Raw genomic sequence first — 22,374 nt, 5'->3', positions numbered from 1 at the left:
GTGCGTAGCGACAGTAAGCTAATTAGGTTATGCATCGACTACACTACTGGTGAGTAATTAACACCACTTAATGTCAAGAAATCTGACCTATCCCTTTAATGTTTCCACTGAGATGTAATTAAACAAGTGGTAATATACTATATCTATATGTATGGATACTATATCTATATATACTATATCTATATGTATATATATACTATATCTATATGTATGGATTCTATATCTATATGTATATATATTAAATCTATATGTATATATATACATATAGATACTATATCTATATCTGTACATCCCTTACCTACTCTTACCAGTTATACCGCTGGCCAGTATGACTTACTACTACCATAGTGTTTTATAGCTGTATCACTGTACACATTAATACTACAATGTTTACTACTGCACTTTAGTGTTACATTTGCACTCTGGTTGGATGCAAAACATATTTTTGTTGTACCGTACATGTGCTGTATAAATGACAATACATGTTAATCGAATGTAATCCAATCTATAGTTAATTATGGAATATAGCAGTCCGAGACCTGCCGCTTTATAACGTTCCAAGTTCATTACTTATCAATTTTGAATTGTAATAATGACTAATGTTACCACAGGGCGCTTCCTGCAGATGGCCTGAGACCAGGAAGGCTTCGTCATAATAAATCAAATAAAATGTACATTTGTTAAGGCCCGACAACACACGTTAAATGTCCCCATGGGCCGAACACGTCTTCTTTAAATAAGTCAAGAAGAAACATCGCAATAAACTGAGAACAAAACAAAGAACACCATGAAATACAAAATAAAATGTAAAATAAATAAATGCAACACTCCCAGTCCCAGACATACCCCACGCGAAGCTAAGGAAACACTCACTAAAAACCTAGCAATAGGAAAAAAGCACCACAGGCAACGTGGAGGAGAGAAACCTTAGGGGGGGATCTCCCTTCTTAGATGTCGGTGATAGTAATGTTGCTATGGATGATCAATGGGTGAAGAATAAAACAGGCAAAACAGTTGGTAAGTATGTACATATATACGTGTAATAAAACACAAGCATCAGTGTCTCTTCCCTCTTTGTTTTTCCTGGAGAATCACAGGTCGAGAAAGACTGTAATAAACAACTATCCTGCTGAATAAAAGTCGCCTATTTCCCAGATGACATTATCATCAATGACGGTTTATCTAAGCCAGGCAGATTTGATTTGATTTGATTTTTATGTATGCAAATGTCAACCTCACCATGAGAAAATTCAAATAACATGATCATAACCAAACCAATTTCAAATGTATCATCAAGGTCTATATTTTGAAGTACAAAATAGATTTGATCGTAATATTTATGAGAATGCATGTTTTTTCACACTACAGGGAGGAGACACAATGATGTAAAAATTAATTTTTCGGTTAACCTAATTGTATGACTTTCTGAATGGCCAGAATGGCAAAAGAAATCAGCAGATATTTTTCTAACCTCACCTTTGGTCATGAAGGGCTGTTGTATCAATATGTGAATCAATTATGTACTTTGTGTCTTTCCATTGGCAGGTGAAGCATGCTGTTATAATGCCCCTTTATGGGACAGCGAATGTAACATCCATAACGTTTTCCAGGAAAAGTTGTCATAAAACATGCATCTGGAATGCAATGTCAACCAAACTTCCTAAGCAAAGCTAACTTTTATAAAGATGACATATTAGCAACAATTAGTCATTCTGGTCTTATTTTTTGTATTCTTTACAAGTGTTATGGATGTTACCGTTATGGATGTTACATTGCAAGTGACGGATGTTACATTGCGAATGTGTGTTGTTAAGTCCGATTATGACCCCTTTGTTTGAAGTATAATTTACACATTTTAGTTACACTTATTGAGATAAAGATGAGCCTGCAATAAGAAATGTTTTGACCTTTTGGATTTTGAGATAGGTGACAAAATACACAGCGTTATGGATGTTACGGAAATTGACAAGCTTTTCGGACTCACTGAACACATGATGAAAACTCTGTGAATATCTTTTTCAAAGAATAACATATTTACTATCACTTTGTAGGGAAGGGTTTGAGGTACCCAAAAAGCACATTCAGGAAAACCTGGCATTTCCTCTCAAGGAATGAATCACAAAAAAGTGCCGTTATGGATGTTACATTTTTGCGTTATGGATGTTACACGTCTGAAATAGACAAAAAACACTATCAAAAATGTGTGTTGTTAAGTCCGATTATGACCCCTTTGTTTGATTTAAATCAGAAGTATTTTATGACTCCTTGTTTGATTAAAATCCAACATATTTCCAGACACAACTTTTTCACACGTTGTTGGTCTAGGCAGAGCAGTGTCCACGTTAGCCTACTGCTAATCGGCTGCTGTCGGCCATCTCCCCCTCGCGTCTGCTCAGCCTACATGTGTATTTGTTATTGTTTTGCAGAGTATCGTGACAAGAAACCCACCCCAAAAAACACAGAAACCCCAAATGAAACCAAACAGAAAGTAAATGAGTATTATTGCAGGGACGACATTTCAAGACAGGCCCCAGGAATGAAGGATGCAGTGACCATAAGAGAAGGAGTCAAGCAGAGGGTTCAGAAACGCCACATGTCCATGTCCCTTATGGAGGCTTACCGCTGCACTTCCAACCAAAGAGGACAAGTCCTGGGTCAGTTTTGATCAGATTCGTGAACACCTCAATCCTCACATGGATAACAGAGGGAGATACCATTTCTCTGAACCAGTCCAGGCAGAGTGAATTGGACTTGATTTTTTATAACTTTCTTTTTCATGGTGAGGTTGACATTTTCATGGAATTGCTCCAAAACTCATTTTCTGATTTAACCGATATTAATATTGCTGTTCTCTGTATAGAAAACACTTTTTTATGTTAATCAAATAAAGAGCTATTTTCAAAAAACAGACGTGTAACATCCATAACGCAAAAATGTAACATCCATAACAGCACTTTTTTGTGATTCATTCCTTGAGAGGAAATGCCAGGTTTTCCTGAATGTGCTTTTTGGGTACCTCAAACCCTTCCCTACAAAGTGATAGTAAACATGTTATTCTTTGAAAAAGATATTCACAGAGTTTTCATCATGTGTTCAGTGAGTCCGAAAAGCTTGTCAATTTCCGTAACATCCATAACGCTGTGTATTTTGTCACCTATCTCAAAATCCAAAAGGTCAAAACATTTCTTACTGCAGGCTCATCTTTATCTCAATAAGTGTAACTAAAATGTGTAAATTATACTTCCAATTCAAATCGATGCCTTGTCAATGTTAAGTTAAGTTTCCAATGTTCTCTCTGAATGTAACATCCATAACGCTGGAATTGCCCACGGGCCATTTAACATTTTATACATATTATGTCCCAGTTTCAGAAAGGAGACCGTCTGCTCCACATGGAGCCATCCCACCTCATTGAAGTGACATGGCTCAATATGGGTTCGAGGTGGCAGATTTAGGGACCAATCGTATGGTCTTATTTTGGCTGGTTTGTAGCCTGTGTTTACTTTCCACTGTAACACCACTATACCAGTACGTACAGGCAGCAACAGGGGTGTGTATAGACTAATTGAAACAGGCTGCACTCCCAGGGGTGGAGAATGATGTGATTAGCCTCCATGGAAAACCATGCTTGTTGCAACTGTGTGTGTGTGTTGTCTCGAAGGGCACGACTAACTAACTGAACAGGTGCAGTCAACAGGTCCGTTCCAGTCTAGTTGCAAAATCAACACTGCTTCGTCTACATTTCACTTCAGTAGAACTTGTCAAGTTTCATTAGTGTGTTACCTCTAAAGTCGTCTACTAGTAAACTCGTGACCACTGCTGTCATCTGCTGTCTCCAGGTGTCAATGACAATGACACTATGTAACAACCCATCATCTACACACATCCACATGTACACACTCACTTTATAATTGTTGTTTTGTTTTTAGGACTGACATTTATGTTGCACTCATATTTAGTTATTTTAATTTACGTATGGTATGCCTATGCTTACGTTGTGTCAGAATTGTTTCATGTGTAGTGCGTTCATCTCTATGTAACTGTTGCTATGTTTTACTTCCGCGAAGCACTTTGTGATTTTATCTGTGAAAGGTGCTATACAAATAAAGTGTACTTACTTACTTACTTTAAACAAACACTCACCTTACCACTCACTTTATTCACTTTAACACACTTTATATTTATCTATTATTAAAGAGATTTGCACCACATTCATACCTCATTTGCACCCTACCCCGTTTTGTACCTCTGCATTCTACCTCACTGTTACTCAGTATTGTATATATGTGTATATTGACTTTACTTACTTTTTCCTTGCTTCTTAATTACTTGTTTTACTTATTCTCTTTTTACTGTACGTAGCACACTCTCAGGGGCTCATACAGAAACAAGCATTTCATCATAAAGTGTTCTGTATTTTGTTGTGACAAATAATAAACAAACTTGAAACTTGAACTTGTCAGGCTCCATTCATTTTGAGGACCAAGTCTAAATATCATACTTCTGAAGTATAAACAAACTATATATACGGTGATATTATTCTGTGTAATCGATTTTTTGTTTTTCTGTGTCAATGGTTTCTTTGAGCTATTGTTGTCATTTTCAAATGATGAGTATAGGAACTATTTTTCCCACTGGAGGTGCAGTTTGACCAACTGTCAACTTCTCACACAATGTTTAGAATCTTTCCTCCAGCGAGGCGGCAGGTGTAACCATGGTAACCACTCCCCAAACATTCCACGCGGGTCAAAGATACACTCAAACTTGCAACAACTTGACCGGATTTTTTTTTTTTTTTAGTAATACATCTGTAAAGAAGACGCATCAAATGTCAAAACAAACACGTACCTTTGATCCAGAATTGTCTGTTTTATTGAAATCTTTATACTTCATAAATGATATTTAGACTATGAATGGAAGTGAACGAGGAGCCTGACACCTGGGCGGACACGTGGTGTTGTTGACCGCGGATGACAGGGACAGGAGTGGTCACTAGCTTACTGCTGGAACTGACCGGTTCTAGTACAGAGGAATAGACCCGGGGAGTGAGGTTCCACCTGTGCCCCCCCATTGAGATCAAAACTAGTAACTGTAAGTATCGCAGCCAAACCGTATTGTTGTGTAGGTAGTAGGTACGTAATATCGTTTTAATTTAAAGGGAACACGCCAACATGTTAAAGCACAAATTTGTTTACAGTCTTCTCCAGACAGAGAGACAAGAAGATAGATACCAGTTTCCTCTCTGTGCGTTCAGTAGAAAGCTATCTGGCTGCACGTTAGCCTAGCTTAGCACAATGAATGGAAGCGGACATGACCGGTTAGCCTATAGGCATTGTCCAACTAACACCTCTCCCCCACGAAGGCTAAGCGGCCATGTCCGCTTCCATTCATTGTGCTAAGCTAGGCTAACGTGCAGCCAGATAGCTTTCTACTGAACGCACAGAGAGGAAACTGGTATCCATCTTCTTGTCTCTCTCTCTGGGGAAGACGATAAGCTAATTTCCCAAAATGTTGGCGTGTTCTTTTAAAGGAAGTGCACAGTAGAGCCAGACCCACATGTTACAACGACAACGGCATCTCTCACTATCCCCGTGCCTTTTGCACCATTATGACATGATGAAATTAAATAAAAAAACGTGTCTGATTCGGATGATAGCGTCACGCAAATTGACCTAAATCCATGTATGGCTCCATTCCACTAAATATGGTATTTATTTATCTATAGACTAGTATGAATTACACCACAGCAGAGCAGCCAAGCCAACATACCCATTATCCTGTAAACAGAGAGAGCAGGACTGGATACACAGAGAGCAGGATTGGATACATATTAGAGAGCAGGATTGGATACAGAGAGAGCTGGATTGGATACAATAGAGAGCAGGATTGGATACAGAGAGAGCTGGATTGGATACAATAGAGAGCAGGATTGGATACAGAGAGAGCTGGATTGGATACAATAGAGAGCAGGATTGGATACATAGATAGCAGGATTGGATACATAAAGAGCAGGATTGGATATATAGAGAGAGCAGGATTGGATACATAAAGAGAGAGCAAGATTGGATACATAGATAGCAGGATTGGATACATAGATAGCAGGATTGGATACATAGATAGCAGGATTGGATACATATAGAGCAGAATTGGATATATAGAGAGAGCAGGATTGGATACATAGAGAGAGCAGGATTGGATACATAAAGAGAGAGCAAGATTGGATACATAGAAAGTAGTGATGCACCGATGTGAAAATTGTGGCCGATACCGATAACCGATATTAATATTGCTGTTCTGGCCGATACCGATATTTACCGATGTCGATATCTCTGTATGGAAAAAACTTTTTTATGATAATCAAATAAAGAGCTATTTTCCAAAACACATAATTATTTTACTTTTGTAACTTATTTTCAGAAATTACTGATATTTTGAAACTATTTAAGGCCAAAACATGTCAAAAGAAAAAAATAAGATTTAAGAAAAGAAAAAAAATCCGAGTTCCGAGCTGAGGGTTTTTTCAACCTGTAACTTGTTCTTGTCAGAGACCAACAGGGCTGAGTCGTCCGCAAACAGGAACAAGTTGCAGTCACAAGCTGACGACATGGCATTTGCATAAATTAGGAACAGTAGCGGTCCTAGTATGCTTCCTTGTGGAACACCACAGCTCACGGTGAGGGGGGGGGATAGGGACCCATATCGGCCCTATCTTGATATCGGACCGATACCGATGTGTAAAAACACGGCCATATCAGCCGATATTATATCGGCGGCCGATATATCGTGCATCACTAATAGAAAGCAGGGTTGGATAAATAGAGAGCAGGATTATACATAATAGAGCAGGGTTGGATACATAGGCATGGTCATGCTGGACCTACAAAAAGCCTTCGACACTGTCAATCACTCCATTCTGATTGACAAGCTAAAAGCAATTGGTTTTGATAGTCTATCAGTAAGCTGGATGCAATCCTACCTGGAGGGGAGAGAACAGATGGTGGAGGTAAACGGTACCCTATCCCCCCCCCCCTCACAGTGAGCTGTGGTGTTCCACAAGGAAGCATACTAGGACCGCTACTGTTCCTAATTTATGCAAATGACATGTCGTCAGCTTGTGACTGCAACTTGTTCTTGTTCGCAGACGACTCAGCCCTGCTGGTCTCTGACAAGAACAAGTTACAGGTTAAAAAAACCCTCAGCTCAGAACTCGGCAGAATCTGCACCTGGCTCGCTGATAACCAACTATCATTACACCTGGGCAAAACAGAGTCCATTCTCTTCGGATCAAATAACAAATTCAGCAAGACCGACGGCTTCTCAGTTACAGTGGGTGACAAATGACAATATTGTCACAAGGAAAGATGAAATTACCTACCTGGGTTCCATCCAAGAGGCAAATCTTTCATGTGACAAAATGGCATCCAAGGTAATAAAAAAAGTCAACCAACAAACTCGATTCTTGTACCGGATCTCCTCTCTGGTAAACAAGAATACCCTGAAGACTCTGGCAGGAGCACTCATTCAAGGGTACTACGACTATGCTTGCACCTCATGGTACCAAAGCACCTCAAAGGCGCTAAAAACTAAATGACAAACATCACAAAACAAACTGGTCAGACTACTACTTGACCTGACTCCTAGAACCCACCTCACCCCTGCCCACTTTGACAACCTAGGATGGCTTAGAGTAGACGACAGAGTACAGCAACTTGGAATGGGCCTGGTCTACAAGATACACTACACGACCAAGGTACCCATGTACATGTCAAAATACTTCCCAAAGGTCAGTGAATACCACGATCACAACACCAGAGGGAGCTCCACAAATCATGTTAAACCCTGATTCGGCTCAAACAAGGGACTAAACACGTTTCGCAATTATGCCACATCAATGCCCTACCCAAAGCTGTAAAGGAATGTGAATCACTACCCACTTTCAAAACCACTCTCAAAGAACACCTACGGGAGACTGCAATTAGAAACTGGCCACCGTAAATGTCCTAACCCAACCCCCTCCAATGTACAGTAAATGACCAAGTATGGTTGTCAATATTCCAATGTACAGTTTTGCTTGTACAGTTGTACAGTGTCCCCCACCCACCCCTCCTACCCTACCCCCCCGCCCCCCACCCCACCTACCCAACCTCCTCCAATGTACAGTTTCTACGTCAAATGTATATACACTCTTTTCTGGACTCTTTTTGTATCACAAACAGTACTGTATTTGCAAATCTGGCATGTCATAAATGTACAGATGTAACAGTACTGTCTATCTGTATGTTGTGTATGTCATATATGTTATGATGAATTGAAAATGGGGGACCCTGATGTAAACAAGACGAAAGTCTTTCTCTGGTCTGCATCCCCTTAACAATTGTATGTATTGAGCTGTACTGTATTGTACCCATTCTGCAATCTGTTAATACAGTTTTCAATCAATCAATCAATCAATCAATCATAGAAAGCAAGATTGGATACATAGAGAGCAGGATTATACATAATAGAGCAAGATTGGATACATAGAGAGCAGGATTATACATAATAGAGCAAGATTGGATACATAGAGAGCAGGATTATACATAATAGAGCAGGATTATACATAATAGAGGCAGGGTTGGACACTACTACACAGTAACTAACTCGTGATGACGCACGCCCTGCACTGTGTGTGCTACTGAAGTGTGGATCAACGTGCTGATATTAAAACTTGCACACAGACAGTACATCCCATAAGTGACTGGTAGCTGTGGCTCTAACCTGCTGGTCCAGTTCCCCACATTTATAGCTCTTCTCCTGCCACCAACTCTGCTGCTGTCAACACATCATAAACCAGCACATGATGATGATGATCTATCTAACGAGCAGGACCTGCTGTGTGGTATTATGATGATGTGCTAGTTATGATGTGTTGACAGCAGAGTTTGTGACCCCGACAGACACACATATAAGTCAGTGTGTGAACCGACAGATCGCCCTGTCTGTCTGTCTGTGTGTTTCCGGGACCGGGAGGACCACACAGCCTCATCCATCACGGCGGGGTCCCTCCCGGGGGTCGCGGGCCTCACCTTGTGCCCCTCCTCGGGGTGACAGCAGCAGCGGTGCTGGTGGTGCTGGAGGCTCCGCACCGCGCCGTTCCTCCTGCCGTCCGCCGGGTCCCGCAGCCCGTTCTTGGCCCCGCGGTGCTGCAGACACACTCCCCCGCCGGTCACCGCCGAGCGGTCGGTCATGATGATGCTGCTTGTTGTTATCACGGTCCTCCAGGTCGCATGTAGAGACAGACGGGACCGGGACCACCGGGACCACCGAGACGACCTGCCTCCTGCTGCGGTTGTAGTAAAAAATAAAAATAATAATAATAATAAAATAAAATAAAATTGACCGTATATCCGAGCTTGGCTTGTCTCTCTCTCTCTCTCTTTTTTATTTTATTTTTTTTGTTGCAAAAGCCACCACCGACCTACCGACCGGACCGACCCCCCACTTTCACCCCCGAACACATAAAAAAAAAAAAGCCACTAAAATGAGGAGGAACCTGAACCGAGTCCCAGGCGGCTGCAGCCCCGACGCGACGACACACCGGAAGTCGACGCCCCCATAGCGAGCCGCGTCACAGAGCCAGTGATATCGGTGCCTGGCTGGAGGGGGCGTGGCCTGTGGTGGAGCGCCAGATGATGCGTGAACTGGAGGGGGCGTGGTCTGTGGTGGAGCTTCGGCGGAGGGGGCGTGGCCTGTGGTGGAGCTTGTCAGATGATGCGTGAACTGGAGTAGCCTTGTTACTCTGCCCTTTTTTTCTTTTTTAAAATCTGCTCATCAAATGTTGGAACACATGATGGAACATGTTGGAACATGGAACGCTGCCTGTGTGTTTGTGTGTGTGACGTCGTGGACCTATTAATTAACCCTTTCACTGCCACCCGACAGCAAGTTAACCCTTTCACTGCCACCCGACGACAGCAGGTTAACCCTTTCACTGCCACCCGACAGCAGGTTAACCCTTTCACTGTCACCCGACGACAGCAGGTTAACCCTTTCACTGCCACATGACAGCAGGTGGTTAACCCTTTCACTGCCACCCGACGACAGCAGGTTAACCCTTTCACTGCCACACGACAGAAGGTTAACCCTTTACTATCACACTACCGGTTAACCCTTTACTATCACACTACCGGTGTCGTGATAGTAAAGGGTTAACCTTCTGTAGTGCGGCAGTGAAAGGGTTAAAGGGAGAGTCCACGCAAAAACGACTAGAGAGATTATTCAACTCTCTATTCAACAATGTTCAAATATTGAATTCATGGAATGTGAATATTGAGATGTGCTCTGTAGATTGTGAAACGCTTTTTTGTGTTTTTTCATGTTATGGAACTGTGCATTACCATGAAAGGAATAAATATTAATTCAAATAAATTATGTTGTTTTAATATTACAATATAAGTAAGGAGCCACACTTCACTGCCATATCACATTATTGTTCTACAAGGAGGAAACATAGTATTTCATGAGACAAGCATATATTACATACTGTAAGGTAATATACAATAACATAATATAACTCATTGGGGTGCCTTAGTGATGTTTTAATAGACAGTGGGAAGACTGAGAGGGAGACAGAGTAGGGGAGACACAGGAGAGAAGGTTCTTTATTGAGACAGTAGGAAGGCTGAGAGGGAGACAGAGTAGAGGAGACACAGGAGAGAAGGTTCTTTATTGAGACAGTAGGAAGGCTGAGAGGGAGACAGAGTAGAGGAGACACAGGAGAGAAGGTTCTTTATTGAGACAGTAGGAAGGCTGAGAGGGAGACAGAGTAGAGGAGACACAGGAGAGAAGGTTCTTTATTGAGACAGTAGGAAGGCTGAGAGGGAGACAGAGTAGAGGAGACACAGGAGAGGAGGTTCTTTATTGAGACAGTAGGAAGGCTGAGAGGGAGACAGAGTAGAGGAGACACAGGAGAGGAGGTTCTTTATTGAGACAGTAGGAAGGCTGAGAGGGAGACAGAGGAGAGGAGACACAGGAGAGAAGGTTCTTTATTGAGACAGTAGGAAGGCTGAGAGGGAGACAGAGTAGAGGAGACACAGGAGAGAAGGTTCTTTATTGAGACAGTAGGAAGGCTGAGAGGGAGACAGAGTAGAGGAGACACAGGAGAGAAGGTTCTTTATTGACAGTAGGAAGGCTGAGAGGGAGACAGAGTAGAGGAGACACAGGAGAGAAGGTTCTTTATTGAAACAGTAGGAAGGCTGAGAGGGAGACAGAGTAAGTTTTCAAGTTCAAGTTTCTTTAATAGTTGTCATACAGAAGTACAGAATACTTTTGTACAAAATGCTTCTTACTGTTGCGCTCCAGAGACTGTGCATGACAAGATAAGTATGAAATAAAAACATAGTAAAAATTAGAAGTAAAAAAGAGGTCACAGTGTTCAGTTTAGACATATGTACAATGTTCGTAGACGTAGTTACCATACAATATACAATACTGTGCAGTGTACTAATATACAATACTATATAGTGCAAGGCATAAATGGACGAGGTGCAGTTTAGGTACAATTCACAGTAGGTGTACGAGTTGTAGTGCAAATCCTTTATCAATAAATATAAAGTGTAAGTGTGTTTGTGTGATCTAAAGTGTGGAGAGTGGGTGCTGCAGTGTGTTGTTTGTTTGAGTGAGTGTGTGCTTGTGGGTGTGTGTGCTGTGTGCATTTGATGGTTGTTGCATAGTGATTATTGTTCGTTTAGCGATTATTGTTCGTTTAGCAGCCTGATGGCCTGGGGATAGAAGCTCCTTCTGAGTCTTTCTGTGCTCGCCATAAGACTCCGGTATCGCTTGCCTGACGGCAGCAGTTCAAAGAGGCAGTTGTTCGGGTGGCTCGAGTCCTTAATAATTCTCTTAGCCTTCCCCTTGCACCGCTTGTTGTAAATGTTCTGGAGGGTGGGAAGCCCCCCTCTAATTGTGCGTTCGGCTGAACGTGTCACTCTTTGTAGTCTGCTACGGTCTTGTGCAGTGCTATTCCCAAACCAGGAGGTGATGTTGCCGGTCAGGATGCTCTCTATTGTACATGAGTAGAAGTTCCTAAGGATCTTCTGACTGACTTGGAACTTCCTTAGGCGCCTGAGGAAGTAGAGGCGTTGTCGTGCCTTCTTCACAACACTGTCAATGTGTGTGGTCCATGTCAAGTCCTCGGATATGTGGGCTCCGAGGTACTTGAAACTGTTCACTCTCTCAACTGGTGCCCCGTCGATGCTGAGGGGGCTGTAGTCCTTGACCCCCGACCTCCTGAAGTCCACAATCATCTCTTTTGTTTAGCTGACGTTCAGGGAGAGGCAGTTCTCCTGACACCACTGTGACAGGTTCTCTACCTCTTCCAGGTAGGCCCTTTCGTCGTTGGCAGAGATCAGGCCCACCACTACTGTGTCATCAGCAAATTTGATGATGGTGTTGTTGTTCCGCTGTGCTACGCAGTCATGTGTGTACAGGGAGTAGAGGAGGGGGCTCAGAACACAGCCCTGGGGGGCCCCTATGTTGAGCGTGATGGATGAGGAGGTGCAGTTGCCGGCTCTTACCACCTGGGGTCTGCCCGTCAGGAAGTCCAGGACCCACTGGCACAGGTCATAGTTCAAGCCCAGGTCCCTGAGCTTGGCTATGAGTTTGGAGGGGACTATGGTATTGAATGCTGAGCTGTAGTCGATGAACAGCATTCTCACATAGTTCCCCTTCCTCTTGTCCAGATGTGATGCTGCTGTGTGCAGCACATGGGCTATGGCGTCCTCCGTGGACCTGTTGGGGCGATATGCAAATTGCAGAGGGTCCAGGTTGATGGGGAGGGAGGAACAGATGTAGCCCTTCACTAGCTTCTCAAAGCACTTCATGGCTATGGAGGTGAGGGCTACAGGGCGGTAGTCGTTGAGGCAAGCGGGCGTAGATTTTTTGGGTACAGGGATGATGGTGGACTTCTTCAGACAGGTGGGGATGACGGCCTGTTCCAAGGACAGGTTGAAGATGTCAGTGAATACCGGGGCCAGTTGGTCGGCACAGACTTTTAGGACGCGGCCGGGGATGCCGTCCGGTCCTGCTGCCTTCCTGATATCCACTTTTTTAAAGATCCGTCTCACCTCATGCTCTGTTACCCTGAACACTGAGTCTCCATCAGCAGACCCCCCCCCCCCCATTGCCGTGGTTTGTAGGCTGGTGTTGTTATTCACAGCCTCAAACCTCGCATAGAAGGAGTTGAGATCATTTGCTAAGGAGATGTCACTGTTCAGTTTGAGGGGGGTTCCTTTGTAGTCTGTCATTGTTCTGAGGCCCTGCCACATGCCTCTAGAGTCAGCCTGTTCAAACTGAAGTTCAACTTTATCCCTGTAACGCCGTTTTGCCTCTATTACTGCTCTCCTGACGTTGTATCTTGCCATCTTGTGTTCTTCCATGTTGCCTGTCACCAGCCCGGTGTTGTATGCTGATGTGCGCACTTTCAGAGCCTCACGGACGGATTTGTCTACCCAGGGCTTTTGATTTGGGTAGATATTAATTTTGGTGGTGGGGATTATTACTTCTACCTGAGTACAGACATAGTCAATCACCGTTTCGGTGTATTCGTTAATATTGGCTGTGTTATCACGGAATACACTCCATTCTGTGCTTCCCAGCACTGCTTGGAGTGACTCCACTGACGTCACGGCCCAACGCTTAACCTCTCGCGAGACCACCGGCGTTCGCTTGAGACTCTGTTTGTACTTAGGCAAAAGAAAAATTGCAGCGTGATCGCTTTTACCGAATGGACTAAGAGCCTGTGACTTGTACCCATTCTTAAATTGTGAGTATACATGGTCTAATATGTTCTCGCCTCTGGTGGGACAGGTCACATGCTGATAGAAATTCGGCAGCACCTTTTTAAGACGCGCGCTGTTGAAATCCCCCAAGACCAAAATGGCCGCGTCAACGTTAGCTGCCTGGAGTTTGTTTACCTCGTCGTGAAGTTTTGAAAGTGCGACCTCAGTGTTCGCGTGTGGTGGAATGTACACTCCGATGAGGATGATGGACGTTAACTCTCTTGGGAGGAAGAAGGGTCGACATTTTATCGTGATAAACTCCAGGTCTGGGGAGCAGTGGTTAGACATTTCCTTTGTGTTGCCTACATCGCACCACTCCTTGTTTATCATGAAGGCAATGCCGCCTCCTTTCTTCTTTAATGACTCTTCTGCCGTCCGGTCTTTGCGGAGAACGAAGAAATGGTCTGCCGGTTCTATTGCGTGGTTCGGGACATCTGGACTCAGCCAAGTTTCTGTGAAACAGAGGACGTTACAATCCCGAATGTCCCTCTGGAATTGGATCCTTGCTCTGATGTCGTCCAATTTGTTTCCTATCGATTGCACATTGGCCAACAATATGCTGGGCAATGTGGTTCTGTGTCGTTTGGACCTCAGTCTGTTCCGGACCCCGGCTCTCTTTCCTCGTCTTCGCGGCGGCTTCTTGGCGTCTTGGCCATGGCCGGCATAACAAAGGATCTCGGCGGGCCATTTCTGCTGTTCAGCGATCCGATCCAGAGAGCAATCCAAACGGTAAGTTTTTCTTAATCCAATGTCAATGATTGACTGACGGTCATACACATATAATGCACCAACAGTTGGTGCAAATAAAACTCCTAATACTATAAAAATTAACAAAATAAAGCACAGTCTCGTCGGAGCGATCAGAAAGGCAGCCATCAGAGCGGCGCCAGTGTAATACTTAGTAGAGGAGAGGAGACACAGGAGAGAAGGTTCTTTATTGAGACAGTAGGAAGGCTGAGAGGGAGGCAGAGTAGAGGAGACACAGGAGAGAAGGTTCTTTATTGAGACAGTAGGAAGGTAGAGAGGGAGACAGAGTAGAGGAGACACAGGAGACAAGGTTCTTTATTGAGACAGTAGGAAGGCTGAGAGGGAGACACAGGAGAGAAGGGTCTTTATTGAGACAGTAGGAAGGCTGAGAGGGAGACAGAGTAGAGGAGACACAGGAGACAAGGTTCTTTATTGAGACAGTAGGAAGGCTGAGAGGGAGACACAGGAGAGAAGGGTCTTTATTGAGACAGTAGGAAGGCTGAGAGGGAGACAGAGTAGAGGAGACACAGGAGAGAAGGGTCTTTATTGAGACAGTAGGAAGGCTGAGAGGGAGGCAGAGTAGAGGAGACACAGGAGAGAAGGTTCTTTATTGAGACAGTAGGAAGGTAGAGAGGGAGACAGAGTAGAGGAGACACAGGAGACAAGGTTCTTTATTGAGACAGTAGGAAGGCTGAGAGGGAGACAGAGTAGAGGAGACACAGGAGAGGTTCTTTATTGAGACAGTAGGAAGGCTGAGAGGGAGACAGAGTAGGGGAGACACAGGAGAGAAGGTTCTTTATTGAGACAGTAGGAAGGCTGAGAGGGAGACAGAGTAGAGGAGACACAGGAGAGGTTCTTTATTGAGACAGTAGGAAGGCTGAGAGGGAGACAGAGTAGGAGAGACACAGGAGAGAAGGTTCTTTATTGAGACAGTAGGAAGGCTGAGAGGGAGACAGAGTAGGGGAGACACAGGAGAGAAGGTTCTTTATTGAGACAGTAGGAAGGCTGAGAGGGAGACAGAGTAGGGGAGACACAGGAGAGAAGGTTCTTTATTGAGACAGTAGGAAGGCTGAGAGACATGGCAGGGTAAAGGCTTACATCAACTAGGACAGATTGTGACGGATGGAGAGACTTTAATGAGTTGAAAGATTTGTATTATTTAAGAGATTGTGATTTCATGCTATACTTTCAGTTAAGATCTGTTGTAAGATCCCTTTCGCGATATGGGGATCTATGCAAGGCTATGGATGACAGATTAAGAGGGATCGCTTCAGATAGGAAGTCAGTTTCCAAAATGTTTTTGTGAGTTAAGCGTACAGTCATGTTGAATTGGAAGATACAAAAACCAAATAGTTTTTGCATTGACACCTGGATGAGGGATTTCATGGACCTATTGCCAATGGAACGAGCAACTTCGACGCTCGCTGAACATGACCGTGGAGAGGACGGCCCCTGGATCTTTATAAGGACATATCTGGAGAATAGACTGTATGACTGAATGTAGAAGTGTTTGATATGCACCCCCCCCCCTCCCCCCCATTTGTTAGTGCGTCTTGTTTTGTCTGTATGGTACTATATTTATGTTGAGCTGTTTTGTGTTACAAACTATTAATACAAATTTAAACAAAATTAAGAATACATGCTATCTAGTGTCAGTAAACAGTAAATTGACAGTATTTGTATTATTACAAGCTTGTAAGCATAGAGACGCACTAGGCCTGTGAGAATCACAAACACAAGTTCATCATTTAGTTATTTTATACTTTTTGATATCTATCTTGATTTTTATTCAGTGCTTTTATCAGTCTGCTCACCAGTCAACCTAAGAGCTCGAGTCTTCAAATGACTTCCTAAAACACCTTTTCACCTCCCCCTCGAGTCAAGGGTAATTACAACGTCTTGCCTTTCACTCATCCTCCAGTCATATTCCTCCTCCCACTAATTTAAACAGTGTTTTGACAGTTGGTTCAACAGACAAAGAGACCCTGGAGCACTCATACCGTCTACGACGTGTTTACTGCAGGGAGGTGACTGACGTTTGGATAAGCGTCTTCCTTAGAGTCGACAGCAGAACAGAGAAAAGGCAGAGGTATATATATCCTCTCACATAATTAGGTCATTAGATTCGATTCGATTAAAAATGTATTGTCATCACAGCAGCACAACTACAGTACAACGAAAATAGGTTTGGCATCCAACCAGAGTGCAAATGTAACAGTAAAGTGCAACAGTAATATACAATGTACCTGTGATTTAACTGGAATAAAATTCCAGTTAAATCACCTGTACATTGTATATTACACTTTACTTTATAAATTAGTAGTACTACGGAGTAATAATGCTAATCAGATATATGTACAGTGTTATAGTATTATTATGTACGGTCAGTGATACAGGTATAAAGACACTATATGGTAGTACGTCATACCGGCCAGCAGTGTAAACTAGTAAGAGTAGGTACGGGATATGTACAGATAAAGATGTAGTATCTACAGATATGTAAACACGTTTATATGCAGGTATTATATACAGACAGAGGTGGGTAATATATAAATATATATGTAAACTGTATATATATATATATGCAAATCTACTGTCCGTCTCAGTTGTTATTATTAAAGGTGCTATATACATAACATTCAGCCAATAGATGTCGCACTAGAGCACCAGCATGTCATTTAACCAATGAAGACCCAGGGCCTTCGTGCTGTGAGGCGACAGTGCCACCCACTACACCACCATGCCACCCACTACACCACCATGCCACCCACTAACGCTGCCAGGGTTGGTGGTTAAATGGCTGCATTTATAGAGCCGCTTTTATCCAAAGCGCTTTACAATTTTGTTCCTCACATTTTACCCGTTCACTCACACACTCACACACCGACGGCAGAGGCAAACATGCGAGGTGCCGACCTGCTCATCGGGAGCAGTTAGGGGTTAAGTGTGTTGCTCAAGGACACTTCGACATGCTGCCCGGGAGGAGCGGGAATCGAACCGGGAACCTCCGGATTACCAGACGACTGCTCTACCTCCTGAGCCACCTCCAGAGCCCCCAATATGGTTATATTCCCTGTGTAGCTCAGTGGGTAGAGCAAGGCACTAACACTGCCAGGGTTGGTGGTTCGATTCCCTGTGTAGCTCAGTGGGTAGAGCAAGGCACTAACACTGCCAGGGTTGGTGGTCCCATTCCCTGTGAACTGCTGGAGGAGGTTGGTATACTGTGCCCTATACCATCCCTTTGTTTGAATGGTAATTCGGTTTATAAGTGGGTATAGTCTAAAATGTACAATGATTATTGCTACTGTCATTTTGTTTATCTGACAACATTATGGCATTGAAAACATTTGTAACACATCAATGAAGAAAATCATCATCATCAAATGACAGGAAAACGCATCATTATCTCCATTCAAGGGACAGCAGTGCCTCCTGGTGGGCAGACAGAGTAACAGCTCTTCTGTTCCTGTAATGACTCATCTATGGGCTAGTCTCTCACACCTATCGGTCTGGTTATCCCCGGACCCCGGGCGTTCTCCTGTCTCAGGGCTTCACCAGGCAGGACCTGCTTGTTTCAACATCTATAATAATAATAATAATAATAATTATTATTATTATTATTATTATTAATAATTATTAATAAATAACCTTTATCTAACCATTGATATATTAAAAATCTATTTTCCAAAGAGCGACCTGGCCAGCAATGGCAGCAGTTATGGTGATGTTACCCCTCCTGCTGGTAATATGTAGGAACTGTCATCTCGGTCTGGAGACGACAGGATGGCTACGTCATCACATACGGCCCGGACTGGTGTGTGTGTCTGAGCTCGAGCTAGAGGCGGGCAGGTGAGAGCATAACAATAAAGTAATCTATTGAAACACGGTGATCAGAAGTGGTCTAGTTTAACACGCTAGAAAGTAAAGCAATTATGGCTGCTTTCGGAAATATCCCCGCCCCGGAGGGCATGCAGATGTCAGGAGATTCTTGCAAAAACTGGGAAATGTTCCGAGCAGAGTTTGAGGACTTTTCTCTGGCGACAGGTCTGACGGAGAGACCCGCGGAGATACAAGCCGCCACGCTGAGAGGAATAATGGGCAGTGAGTGTCGGCATGTTTACACGCACAATCTTACACTGACCGTTGACCAGAAAAACGACCCAGCTGCCATTCTGGACGCTTTGGAGGACTATTTTAAGCCCGGCGCGAAAAACGTTATATACGAGAGGTACATTTTCGGCTGCTGCCAGCAGGAGGCATACGAGCCGATTGACGGTTTCGTCGCCCGGCTGCGGGAGAGAGCGGCCACGTGCGAGTACCTTGGCGGGCTACGGGATGAGATGCTACGGGACCAGCTCATATTGGGCATTTCAAGTGAAGGAACCAGACGCAGGTTGCTCCGGGAACAGGACTTGACATGGCCAGTAGCTGTGGAAATGTGTCGCCTGGCTGAGGTGACTGAGAAACGTCTGAGGCAGGGTTAGAAATAATAAAAAAAAAAATCAAGGGCTTTTTTTTGCCCCCCCCTTAATTGATGTTCGGGGGCTTTTTTTTTTTTGTATTTCGGGGGCACTGGATTTTTATGATAAACGGTAGGGGTGGTGGGACGGTTCACAAAATGGACGGTTCGGTTCGTATCACGGTTTTGGGGGTCACGGTTTTCGGTTCGGTTCGATATTCGGTTCGACACTTCTTGAGCAGAATCTGCCCATACCTGACTGTGCAGAAGGCATCACTGAGGCTGGGGAGGAGAGACTGATAGACTGTGGGGCGGGGCAGACAGGTGAGCCTCACAGCCCACAAACTCACCACTCACCCGCAGCGCAGAGAGGCCCGCTGCCCGACTGCGTAGCGGCCATTGGTCGCGACCACCTGTGAGACTCAATCTGTAGGCCGCAGGCTTCACCGACCCAAGGCTGAAGGCCTATGGACTTTTGGGACTTACTGTTATGTTAAAAAAACATGTGTGTCTGAGCGCGAGCTAGAGGCTGGCAGAGGCTGTATGTATATCTGAGAGCATAATAATAAAGTAATCTATTGAAACAGCAGCAGTCTCACTCTCATACAGGACAGACAGACTGTCCAGACAGACAGACACGCACGCACACGGGAAGCCATGTGATCCTGTTTCAATCAAAACAATTACAAACATCAATATCACCATGCCTTTAACGTAGTTAACATGAATTAATAGAAGACTAACTCAGTAGTTAAAATGAATTAATAGAAGACTAACTCAGTAGTTTTGAATGAATAGAAGACTAACTCAGTAGTTAGCATGAATGAATAGAAGACTAACTCAGTAGTTAATGTGAATGAATAGAAGACTAACTCAGTAGTTAACATGAATGAATAGAAGACTAACTCAGTAGTTAGCATGAATGAATAGAAGACTAACTCAGTAGTTAATGTGAATGAATAGAAGACTAACTCAGTAGTTAACATGAATGAATATAAGACTAACTCAGTAGTTAATGTGAATGAATAGAAGACTAACTCAGTAGTTAAAATGAATGAATAGAAGACTAACTCAGTAGTTAACATGAATGAATAGAAGACTAACTCAGTAGTTAACATGAATGAATAGAAGACTAACTCAGTAGTTAACATGAATGAATAGAAGACTAACTCAGTAGTTAACATGAATGAATAGAAGACTAACTCAGTAGTTAACATGAATGAATAGAAGACTAACTCAGTAGTTAACATGAATGAATAAAAGACTAACTCAGTAGTTAACATGAATGAATAAAAGACTAACTCAGTAGTTAACATGAATGAATAGAAGTCTAACTCAGTAGTTAGTGGGGCGACAGTGGTTCAGGAGGTAGAGCGGTCGTCTGGTAATTGCAAGGTTCTCGGTTCGATTCCCAATCATCCCGGGTAAGTGTGTCGAAGTGTCCTTGAGCAAGACACTTGACTTAACCCCTAATTGCTCCCAATGAGCAGGTCGGCACCTTGCATGGTCGCCTCCGCCGTCGGTGTGTGAATGTGTGAGTGAACGGGTAAAATGTGAGGAGCAAATTGTAAAGCACTTTGGATAAAAGCTGCTCTATAAATGCACCATTTTGCAAGAAATACCTTGTGTGTGGACGCTAGGGATGTAAAGGTACACGTATCTGGACCTTAGGTTCAGTATGGTTGTGTACCGAACGAATACAACGGTATGTTAGCCAATAGCCACTAATGACCACCCACGGGGGTCTGTTTTTTTTCACAATCTAATATATTTTTTTATATTCAATTATTAATTTCAATATAGAATATTCGTTGACGGCCCTACAAGTACAATTAGTTACTGCACACTACATCACCCCTGAGTGGAACATGGAAAGCCAAACTTTCCCCCACTGTACCGAAAACCCGTACCGTACCGTGGTTTTTGTGTACTGTTACACCCCTAGTGAACGCCCATCCAAAATAAGGGGGGGAGGGGGGCTACTGAGAACTAAGAACAAACGAGTGAATGAACAGCTTCCAACACAGCAGGGCTCCACTGAGTCCACTGTCCCATGATCTACACCGACCGGTAGGAACGTCCCACAGCTGTTCCCCATCAGACTAACGAGCACCACGCCATCTTGCACATGCTGGTCACATGATGCCATCACATGAACCTAAATCTCTGACAGTAGACATGGCATTCATTGCAGACAACACACATATGCTCATATATATTTTACATTTAGTCATTTAGCTGAACGCTTTTATCTAGAGATGTCCGATATTATCGGCCTACCGATATTGGCATTAAAATGTAATGTAATTATCGGTATCGGTTATAAATTATTATTATAATTTAATAAAAAAATATTTTTTAACCTTTATTTACCCAGGCAAGCAAGTAAGAACAAATCCTTATATACAAAAGCAGCCTGACCAAAAAGCAAAAGCCTTTTGAGACTGTTGTGAAGCACTTTGAACTGCAATTTCTGGTTATGTACATGCATATAAGTAAATCAAAGAAAAAATTACAGTAGCAATAGTATACAAGGAAAATTACAATAAATAAGGGAGAAGGAAAGAGAGAAAGAGAGAAAAAGAGGGGAGAACCAGAGGGAGAGAAGAAATGGGGAGATGCACAGATAATGTTAACATTTAGAATGCCTTGTTGAATGCATCCAGTGAAATTAACACATCAATGCATACTTTTATTGTCAAAAGTATGCATAATGTTGTTAATTCCACGACAAGAGATATGTAATGTTAGTTACCTGAAAATATTTTTTTTTAAATTGGGCGGGAAAACCTGCATATATTGGTATCAGTTGATATCGGTATCGGAAATTAAGAGTTGGACAATATCAGTATATCGGTAAAAAAGCCAATATCGATACTTTTATCCAAAGCGACTTACAAGTTCTGTACGACAGGTCAGCAGGAAGGGCACAACTCTTACAGCTGAGTAACAATGTTCATCAAAGTGTTGAAACTTGGGTGCTGCAGTGTTGAGCGCATAGTAGTAGAGACATGTTAGTATAGTAGGAAGTAATATAGACAAGGACGATTATTTAGTGGAAGAGTGCATGATAGAAGACACATCTTTTTATTATATATATGTAACGGTTGTGACATCGTCACCTTAAACTTCGATGCCCCGATGGAGTTTCGAACCGTGGTCTCCCACACCGCGGGCAACAGCACAGACCGCTATACCAAGAAGTGAACTCACTGCTTTGTAACGTGTCTATGTGTCTTTTGAGGATGAGAGTGAGTTTAACCCACAGCACCGCTACTCACCCGTCACTTCACAACATCGGTAGTCTATCGTGACTGCGCTTCACGGTACCATCCGTTACATATTATATAA

General features: G+C 43.2%; 1 pseudogene across 1 annotated transcript in view; it reads right to left on the bottom strand.

Annotated features, from left to right (window-relative positions):
* The window catches only part of LOC311225130 (discoidin domain-containing receptor 2-like), a 61,332-nt pseudogene extending 51,861 nt beyond the window's left edge, over window positions 1–9,471 (bottom strand). The window contains exon 1 of the transcript XR_014621038.1: window positions 9,066–9,471. The product of XR_014621038.1 is annotated as a discoidin domain-containing receptor 2-like (transcript). The remainder of the gene's footprint in view (window positions 1–9,065) is intronic.
* Window positions 9,472–22,374: the final 12,903 nt, after the last annotated feature.

The sequence above is a fragment of the Notolepis coatsorum genome (assembly GCF_963971535.1).
Source record: "Notolepis coatsorum genome assembly, chromosome: 3".
Classification (NCBI taxonomy): domain Eukaryota; kingdom Metazoa; phylum Chordata; class Actinopteri; order Aulopiformes; family Paralepididae; genus Notolepis; species Notolepis coatsorum.
Note: the sequence above shows the minus strand (reverse complement) of the source record. Positions and strands in the feature narration are given on the sequence as shown.